The 7,453-nt window shown below is 34.7% G+C and overlaps 1 long non-coding RNA gene across 2 annotated transcripts; it reads right to left on the bottom strand.

The window, feature by feature from the left end:
* Positions 1 to 1,362: 1,362 nt before the first annotated feature.
* LOC129900535 (uncharacterized) lies at positions 1,363 to 3,355 on the bottom strand. Of its 2 annotated transcripts, XR_008769645.1 has the most exons (3): positions 3,181 to 3,355; positions 2,320 to 2,443; positions 1,363 to 1,611 (listed from the first exon to the last, which is right to left on the bottom strand). It is a non-coding gene; the product is annotated as an uncharacterized LOC129900535 (long non-coding RNA). The 2 variants fall into 2 exon arrangements; XR_008769646.1 differs by lacking the exon at positions 2,320 to 2,443.
* Positions 3,356 to 7,453: the final 4,098 nt, after the last annotated feature.

Below are 7,453 nucleotides of genomic sequence, written 5' to 3'. Positions count from 1 at the left end.
ACCTTAGATAGAAAGGTGTGCAGGACCCATATTAGGATAGAAGGCTAGTACAAAGTTCCATTATTTTTCCTTATTAGTAGGCGCATTAGCACACTATAATTTCTTATGCTCTGATTTCTGTTACTATCTACTACTCTTTGTACTTTGATTACTCTATTTTATCTGTTACGCTTTCGTTATTTGCTTTGCTTTATTTACTTTCACATAACACTTTGAATTTCTTGTACTTTTTAGCCTTATCTGAACTCTTTTTATGCTTATATTGAGCCGAGGGTCTCTCAAAAATAGCCGTCCTACCTTGGTAGGAGTAAGATTTGCGTATACTTTACCCTTCCCAGACCCCACATTATGAAATTTCACTGGGTTGTTATTGTTGTTGTTTCTCTAGCAGAATTAGACTTTTATTTCTCTTTCTTCAAATCCAATATGACATGTGTCAAGAATCATATTCGTACTACAATAATTCAAAGGTATTTTGATTGCAGGTGTTATCCATATCTCAAATGCCGGGCAAAGTTTTCACCAAAAATTTATCTTTGTGTTTTCATTGGTTGTAGTAGTCTACACAAAATCTACAGATGTTATCAACCATAAACTTGGAGAGTGTTTGTTTCTAGATATGTGATATTTGATGAACATACATTCTTTATATGCAACGAGAAAAATTTGATCCAACTAATCTTACTCACTTTTTTTGGTCAATTGTGCCCCTTGGGCTTTTTATTATTTTGTAAAAGAGTTACACGTAGGTAAAAACAAAGGGATAAAAAAAGCAATTCACCTACCCACTACTTTCCTAATTGAAACCCGCATTGCTCTATGTCTTCTTCTCTATCATCTCCATCCTTGTGAAGATGATGAAGAGGCCATAAGAATGATGGCCTCTTTCTGATTCACACCTGTTCTAACTGATTTTGTGCTTTTTTGCTCTGCATATGTATTTGATTTCTTGAATTTTAGTTAGAAGATGACCCTTCGTCTTCTTTCATTTTCTGTCTTTGTGATTTTCTCCTTTTTCTGTTGAAAATGATGAAGAGACCATGTGATTTGGTGGTTTCTTTCTGATTCGGACCTGATCAAACTGAAATTTTATGAATCTTTGCTCTGCATGTGTGTTTGGTGTCTTGAATTTTAGTGAGGAGATGCAACTCTTGTAGCATCCCCTTTTAGGAGAATACCACTTACGAAACAAAAACTAATTATTTCTATTATTTTACCCTAAAAAAAAACTTATTGAAATAAGATATATGAGTTTTATTTTTAAAAAAATGATTTCCAATTCAACAATACTGCAGGTCCATAAAATACACAAAACTTCAAATAAGTAATTATCACAAAAATATTATCTTCCTTCGTGCATAATGACAAGTCAAAATATAACCTAGTACATTGCATTACTTGAGTTAAAAGCACACTCTAAAATAACAAAATTAGTCACTTGGTTTAAGTTACAAGCCTTCAAAATTTCATAAATAAGTGCCACACATGTATCATGTACAAGTCCCCAAAATAATATACAAAAACTAGATGTATATGCATATGTGATCTTCAAAAGAGCTCCCAAAAAGTCTACTCCACATGACCATCTTCATATCCCGCCTTGCATATCACCTACGATAGGAAACAACTATCGCTAAGCATAAAGCTTAGTGGTGTATAACCTTTGGATTAGAGCCATTAAAAATTCTAAATTTCCCTTTTCATCATAAGCGGTTCAATAAGGTAGCATTAAGTCCAAGTGAACAAGTATATCAAGTATCAAATACAAATCTTAGAGAGTTTCAAAATATCAATACTAATATTCAAAGGCTTAAGTACCAAGAATGCTTATAATTTAATTCAAAAGAGTAGTCAAATAATCAATTTCACCCCATATGTACGTCATGCCTTCACACTAAGCACAATCAATATCAAGACGGACCGAAGCCCCAAAATCAAGAAGTGTCCATATCAAGAAGGGTCGTCACCCAATATCAAGAAGATCAAAGACCATGTTGAAAGTGGATTTTCACTCGTACTAAAAAATGGACGAAAATCCATCGTCAAGACGAAATGTAAATCCAAAGTCAAGATGGGCAAGATCTGAATCGAGAGGCATTCCAATATCGATGACAAGTCACCGTAACAAGAAGGACAAATTCCCAACAAGAATGCAAAATGATCAAGCAATTCGTACAAGTGGGCGATTCAATGAAAGTTTTGCAATACTTGAGATAATAGTCATACAAAAATACAAAACAAGGAGTAAGGAAACAACCCAATAAAATACTTTAAATTTCTGAAAAATAAAATATTTCAAGTTCAAGTTTATACACGAACCTTGGCGTTTTAGCATACAACAAGTTCTACCACCACTCGCGGAGTTCAATTTCTCTATGTCATAGATCAACCAAAATCTACTTCGTCAAACAGTTCCTCTTAGCTTGTATAAGAGAATATACACCTTAAATACACAATCAAATATCTACTTAAGTTTAAAAGTTCCAGCATATCGAAACTAAACATAAAATTACTGAAAATCAACCCAAAGTATCAAAACGGAAATTCTGGGCAGCACTATTGTCTTGTATTGCTGCTCAGTTTCGAAGGGGTAAATGGGATAATTAGGCTTTGTGTCCTCAAAGAAAGTTATAGCTATATGTCTTAGGGTCATATACAACTTTGAATCACCCCTACAGCAATTATGTACAACAAGATATGCTCAAAATACCCACAGCAGTCCATGTAAGATTTTTAGACCAAAATCTGGGCAGCACCTCCCCTGTACTTCATCACCCTTTTTCGAGTCAATAAAAGCAAAACTGGATTTTGGATCCTAAATAAAAGTTATAACCCTATGAAATAGATTTCCAAAACATCTTTAATCACTTAAAACTAAGTTTTACACAAGGAGTTATACTACAATTACTAACAGCAGTCCCAACCAAAAACGGGTTTGCAACCAAAGTTTATTCCCCCAATTTCGACAACAACAACTTATCAAGAGCATCAACAACAATATAAACAATCATTCTACTTCATAACTTAACTAATTCCACCCATTTAATCCAACCAAAACATCCCCTAATCCATAAATTCCAACAAAGCAACAAACAAGTTTATAACACTATTTTCTCCGTTCTAATCCGTTAAATCTCTAAACAAGTTTGATAATAAGGAAAAACAACAACTAAATCCTACCTTGAAGTATAAGTCAACCACCTTAATACACTCCTTCTTCTCTGATTTTTAGCTCAAAATGAAGACAACACAACGTGCAACGTTTTTCTCTTCACGAGCTTCGAAAATCGGGACTCGAATTTGGGTCAAAAATGGCTTTTAATTCACTCTCTCTCTATCTCTCTATATTTCTATGGTGTTCTGGAAGTATGTTGAATGAAAGGAAAGAGATAAGGCTGAACTTATCTCTTACATGGTAAGAAATATGGGCTGACCCGATTTGGAATCGGGTTGGACCAAATTTTCTGTCCATCTTGACCCTTCTGCCTTACAATTATCTACAACTTTCATTTTATGAGTTTTCCCAAATTTTCAAATTTTGATAGGGTTATGTCCTCTTGAAGTCAGATCATCCAAAAATATAACTTAAAAAAAAAAAAAAATTCTTAAAAATAAATTGGGGTGTTACAATGTTCCTCGTCTTCTTTCTTTTTCTGTATTTGTTCTCTTCTCCTCATACTGTTGAAAGATGATGAAGAGACCTGGTGATTTCTGATTCACAAATGTCTTCCTTGACATTGATACAAATAGGTATAGTGTGTATCCCTTTGATTGAGTATCCTTGATACTAATACCACAAAGTAGACCTATACTATCTCTATTTGTTCTCCATTATTTTTGTTCTTTTTGTACTTGGATTGTCGTCCAGTAGCTAATTTATTATTTTTCAGGTGTTTTGTTGCCACTTCTCTGTATTGTTTGGACTTTTTTGTGTAGACCTGCAAAATAAACAAACAGTTAGTGAAGTAACCAACCTCATTCTCCTCCTCCAGGATTTGTTTTTCTTCTAGTATCCCTTTTCCTTTCTCGTCCCTCTCCTTTAGCATTTCTTAATTCTTAGATAAGGAATTTGACTCTTGTCACTATTTAAAATTCTTCTCATCTGCACTTTCAACTCCTTGAACAATTAACACTGCAGGGGACCTTCATCTAAGGCATAATTTGCTAGAGCATCAGCTAATTTATTAGCTTCCCTTAGGGTATGTTTGAAAATAACATCCAAATCCTTCTTATATTCCTCCACCTCTTCTACCCAAACTGCAATATTCCATGGAGGTTTCCATTCTCCAATCAATTTTTTTTGAATAGTTTGGGAATCTATCTAAAAAATGATGTTATTTAATCCCTGTTGCTTACAGTACTTCAAGGCTTCCAAAAGAGCCACAATTTCTGCTTCTATATTGGTGGCATAACCAATTTCCTCAGCCTTATCATATATTAGATTCCCTTCTGCATTTCTCACACAAAAACAATAGGTACTCCTCCCTGGGTTACCTCTAGAAGCACCATCTGTGTTGCAAGCACACCAACCAAGTAGGGGTAAATTCCATATAACTTGTGTTACCTTCACTCTTGCCTTGCCTCTCTCTAGCATTTGTACCAAATTTTTCCATTCAGCAGGGATAGTTGTAATTGATGGATTTCTGTATAGTACTAGTCTTTGAATAGAGATTAAGACTAGATAAATAACAGAACTATTAATCTTCCTATGCTCATGCTTAATACCATTTCTTCTCTTCCAAAGTTCCCACATTATAATTGATGGCACTGCAGCATATACTTGTTTCAATCTATTTGTTATTGGTGCCTTCCACCAGTTCACAATTAACTGTTGTAGTTGTACTCCCTCCATGCTTATTCCTGCAGCCTTGCAAAAAAAGGACCAAGTCCTTTAGCTGTATCAGATGTTAGGAAAAGATGGTACATAGTCTCCTTTCTAGGATTTATACAACACCAACACTTATACACCAAATTAAAGTTCATCTTCTTTAAAACATCATCAGTATGAATTTTGCATTTCCAGCATCTCCACAGAAAGAAGGAAATTTTAAAAGGCAACCCCTTTATCCATATGAACCTATAAATATCTAGTTGTGGTCCCCTTGACATAATAAAATCCCAAGTTGATTTAATAGTAAATTCTCAACTTGTGTCTAGAATCCACCATGGTATATCAAGGTCGCTTTCTTCCTTGGGTGTGGTTACATTCTGTGTTATATGGTCAACAATGTCTTTAGAAAGTACTTTCATCAATGTTTCCTTATTCCACCTCATTTGTACTATCATTTCTTTAACATTGTGAATTCTTGCATCATAAGTATTCCCTGAATTTACATAGTATAAAGCTCTCAATCCAGTCCAATTGTCAAACCAGAAATGTGAGTCCCCTTTCCTAACTTGCCACCAAATTTGATGTTCTATTAAGTTCCTAGCTTCTAGCATTCTTTTCCAAGTTTGTGACCCCTGTTTCCATTGCAACACTATAGTATTCTTTTTCCTACAATACTTGTTGGTCATATACTCACTCCATAAGGTAGGTTTTGTCCTAAAGTTCCATCAGAGATTACAAAAGAGTGCTAATGCCACATCATGTAATGATCTAACACCTAGACCTCCTTCTATAGTAGGAAAACACACCTTAACATGCTACTGCACATGAGGTCTCTTCCTTTGGATTGAACCATGGATTCTATATGAAAGATCTCATTTGGCAATATCTGTCATGTACTTTTAGATAGTAGATAGGGGTAGACATCATTTTAACATAGTCTTCCAGAAAGTTTAGACGAATCATAGTATGTCTTTCATCAAGTACTCCTCTGATTGGTACTCTTTTAATTCCACACTGTATTGGAATTACTCTCCTTAGTTCTTTAATATTAATGTTGTCATATAAAAACTTACCTACCACTGCATATTGTAGTTTCTCCTTTTCAATCATATGTTGTATCTTATTGAATTTCCAAGCAATAAAAGGCTCCCCATTGATGTATGAGATTTGTTTTGCTGGGATTTTGGCAATATCTGTATCCAAACTTGTGGGCTTGAAGAAATTGGCATATGTTTGATTCTGAATATTAGTCTTAGAGGTTGTATGTAGTATTGTAGGTTGTGTGTTTAAATTATTGGTTGTGTTTTGGGTTACCGGAGGGGGTTGTCCCCAATTCGGTTCGACCATTCCGGCCAGTGGCTATTTTGTGGGATCACCTCTACTGAGAGAGAAGATAGGTGACGGGTAGGGTTTTTTCTTCCATCAACTAATCTTACTCACTTTGCTACCTTCCCATGTCTTTTTCTGATGTGCATGATAACACTTCAAGGTGATTACTAGGCCCTCAAAGTAGTTGATGTTATCAATCCAAGGGAAATGTTGTTACCTACTCTATTAGAAGTGGTAACTAGTTTTCCATAATTGATTGATGCTACTGAACAAGATGATGTACTATTAGATATAGAATCATGATCACATTGATGATGATATATAAGAAATGTATCTCAGAAGGTCATGAGAGTATAGTAGATCAAGACTCTAGACACACAACCTCAACACCTAGTCCACAAGGCATACAACTAGAAAGTGACTTGTCAAGATGATTCAAGAAGGAGATATACTGCATCAAAATCAAATATAGATTTTGGTGCCTAAAACTACTGAAATAAATATGGTTAGATTAATGTGGGTATTCAAAACTAAGCTCAAATAAGATGGCTCTATAGACAAACATAAAGCCAGACTGATAGCCAAGGGGTATTCTCAACTTGAAGAAATTGACTTTGAATACACCTTCAATCTTGTTGCCAAAGATACAACAATAAGATTAGTATTATCAGTAGTTGTCAGCTTACACTGGCCCATTAGACTGATTGATGTTAAGAATACATTTCTTCATGGACATCTCTAGGAAGAAGTCTATATGACACAACCACCAGAATTCATTGATCCTCAATATCCACGTCATGTGTGCTTTCTAAAGAAAGCTTTGTATGGCCTTAAACAGGCACCCTTTGCCTGGTTTGACAGATCTAGCCTATACTTACTTTATCTTGAATTGAAGTGCAGTAGATCAAACTCATCATTGTTTGTTATTCATGGTAAGAAAGGTATATCCTTCTTTTTCTGCATGTAGATGATATAGTAATTATAGAAAGTTCCCTTACATACATCCAAGATATAAATATTGCACTTGGAGATGAGTTTGCAATGAAGGACCCTAGTCAGCTAAATTTCTTCCTTGGAATTGAGGTTACATATTTTGAGGGTGGTATTCATCGAAATCAAGGTAATTATATATGCTACAAGACTAATTAAGAAGACTGATATATCCATGACTAGACTAATGAACACACCACTTTCACAAAAACATGTTCTATTGAAAATTAAAGTAAATCATGCTAATGCTTCATTATATGAGAGTATTATAGGAAGTCTTCAGTATATCACGTTAACTAGGCT

Source organism: Solanum dulcamara, chromosome 8 (genome assembly GCF_947179165.1).
Source record: "Solanum dulcamara chromosome 8, daSolDulc1.2, whole genome shotgun sequence".
NCBI lineage: Eukaryota > Viridiplantae > Streptophyta > Magnoliopsida > Solanales > Solanaceae > Solanum > Solanum dulcamara.
Note: the sequence above shows the minus strand (reverse complement) of the source record. Positions and strands in the feature narration are given on the sequence as shown.